The following is a 2,816-nucleotide window of genomic DNA, read 5'->3' as shown; positions in this document are numbered from 1 at the left end:
TGCATATCTATTTGCAACCCCACTATCAACGGTGTTTACATTTCGCAGTCACATGACAAAGCCGAACGAGTGAATTAACAGACCACTATTGGCTAGTTTGGGCATATAGTAAACTAATTAAGAATGTCATGTACAAAAAGCATAAACTAGCAGCATGTGCCCCAAGGTGAAATAATATTTGCATGTATATGTATTATAATTGAAATGCATATGTACAGAGGCTTTAACGAACATGGTTCAACAATGCTTAAATAAAGGAAGAGTATCCGTAAGAAAAATATTCTGGATGGTTAGCCTAAATTCTTTCATGTCTAATAATTCGTTCCCTGCGACCTGAATAAATTATACATGAAGTACAAATAAATTATTGTTCATACTATCATATTTTTCCTATTAATGATTTTTGAATTAACATGGTTCAGTTTATCTAGTTTTGCACATAAGAAATGATAGCAAATTTAGATATGCAAGCAAACAAGGCATATGTATAGAGAAACGAGCAAACAAGGCATATGTACAGAGAAACAAGCATCACAACTGTAGGCTATCAAGTATGGTCTTCACAGCATTTTTTCTCATAGATGTGCAGATAAACTTGTTCTATCAACCATTAAGTATTTACATGCAGCATCAGTCATTTCTCTTGGGTGATATAATCGTTTTGAGGAATGCGCCAATATAGTTAACCATGCATTTCTTTTCTAAATCTATAATTAAAATATATGAAGGATCTGCATCTGTTGCTACTTTCCATGACCAAAAATCCTGCACCTGACTTGCACAAACAAATTCTTTCTTGATGTGCTAATACATATGCAAAGACAAACACATAAATGGTGGAACAAGGAGAGGTCATCCCCAGACTTGCGAGCACGACGACAATGAACTATCCTTTTTGGTTTGGTGTTGAGGCACATCACCTCGTCCCCTTTGAAATCTGCCTTCAGAATCTGATGGAGACTATGTATCATACACAAAAGAAACATTACTTGATGGTTCAATTGCTGAAAGCCTACCATTGAGATGGGTATAACTTACCAAGTCATCTGCTGCTGATTGCATTATGCCATCAAAGTCGACTTCCCGTTTCTCAGCCAAAGACTACAAACATCAGCATGTCAGCACAAACCTATTGACTCAAACTCCAATTTACAAGAGAAGACAAGATTACCTGAACAACAAGCTCAATGCCTCGAAGACGCTTGATCTCCTGCTTCAAATGTTTGTTTTCTCTTTCTAGATGCTCCTCCTTAGCAGACTACATCGGCTGTGAGGCCATCACCCTTTTAGACTTAAACTTCGCCTTCTCTGCTTTGCTAAAAAACTCATTAGCAATTCCCAGCCTGCCATGTGGCATTCTGCCTGCTGCTTCATAGATGATCTGTCCATCTAAATCCGGGTGCTCCTCTTCCCAATTTTCTCCATGGGCATTTTTCATTGCCTTATCAAAATCCTCCTTTTCAAATTAAAAATTAATGGTAAACTGCTGTGTTATGCACATAGTTCTCATGATGATTATAATGAACTAAGTTGCAATATTTTACTGACCCAATGATCAGCAGTTCTTTGACTGCATATCTGCTCTTCATCAGTCCCTCGATGCAATTTGTGCGTGTGAAGCCAAGCACCAGAAATTCCAGGGTCTTTCCCGGTTTTAAGTTTCTGCATTTCAAGAGCGTGACACATCATCCAATGTAAATGAAACTTCCTTATTAAACAGTAAGCAGAAAGATGTTTGATGAAAATAGTACCAGAAATTGACGCGTGGCAACAACATTTCTAGCACCACTGCAATGGAAGACCGTGTTCCCATTAGCAAGTCTGTTCCTCTTGTTGGTTAAAGATAACCCTCGAAATTCCGTACTACTCGAGTGCTCACATAGTAGACGCCAACCAACGTCTGTACCAAAGTCAACTCTCTTTGCAGAAATTAAAGCTTCCTTAGTTGGCCAGCGGTTACCATCCTCATCCTCTTCTGTTAGTTCTATAGGCAATTGTCCCTTCTTCTTTAATCTTTTGATGGCTGCCGCCTTTTCCTCATGTAGCATCTGCTTCACTTTCCTAGTTAAGTTCTCCTCCAAAAGACCATCTGCCTTCTCTTGCTCCGATGGGTCGCACTTGAATCGCCACTGCCAAAAACCATCCCAAAATATGTTTTGTTAGTTACTAGTGCATTTGTGGAAGTGAGCATATGCACAATCATCAAAGCTTCCAACACTTCATAGATAAACCAAGTAGTTTTGTCATGGTTGTGGACAAAATAAAGAATTTTAACTACCACCCATCCACCAGTTTTAGACTTCTTATGTCTAAATATAATATGTTCACCTCTGTTTCAAAATTCTAAGTACTAGAAAAACTGATTCAAAATCCTCAAAGCATTTATATATATATATATATATATATATATATATATATATATATATATATATATATTTGTGTGTGTGTGTGTGTGCGTGCGTGCGTGCATATGCTTACCCAAAATTCTTCCACTATTTTGGAAGCTGCTGTTCTTACTTCTGGACCAGGGGACCACTTGTAGTCCTCCCAACACAATACCAGTTTCTGATCATTTTTTGGACCAATTGGCGGTGGATACATCTGGCGCACTAAGGCACCTAGCACTGTCGATGGATCACAAGCGCTGTATGGCTGCCTTTCCCATGCCCTGTTATAAATAAAGATCAAATGTAGTTAGCACATGAACATTGCTCCAACAAGTAAAGCAACTGGAATATTTAATACTTACATGCCAACGGGAACTATAAGCGGTCGGTCAATTTCCTCTAGTCTGAGACCGGCTGAAGTCCTAGTTC

General features: G+C 38.5%; 1 long non-coding RNA gene across 1 annotated transcript; it reads right to left on the bottom strand.

The window, feature by feature from the left end:
- Positions 1 to 1,269: 1,269 nt before the first annotated feature.
- On the bottom strand, positions 1,270 to 1,772 carry LOC123167023 (uncharacterized). The gene is made up of 3 exons (XR_006483751.1): positions 1,752 to 1,772; positions 1,549 to 1,662; positions 1,270 to 1,456 (listed from the first exon to the last, which is right to left on the bottom strand). It is a non-coding gene; the product is annotated as an uncharacterized lncRNA (long non-coding RNA).
- Between the last annotated feature and the right edge of the window lie 1,044 nt (positions 1,773 to 2,816).

The sequence above is a fragment of the Triticum aestivum genome, chromosome 1D, assembly GCF_018294505.1.
Source record: "Triticum aestivum cultivar Chinese Spring chromosome 1D, IWGSC CS RefSeq v2.1, whole genome shotgun sequence".
Taxonomy (NCBI): Eukaryota; Viridiplantae; Streptophyta; class Magnoliopsida; order Poales; family Poaceae; genus Triticum; species Triticum aestivum.
This window is presented reverse-complemented; position numbering and strand designations above follow the sequence as displayed.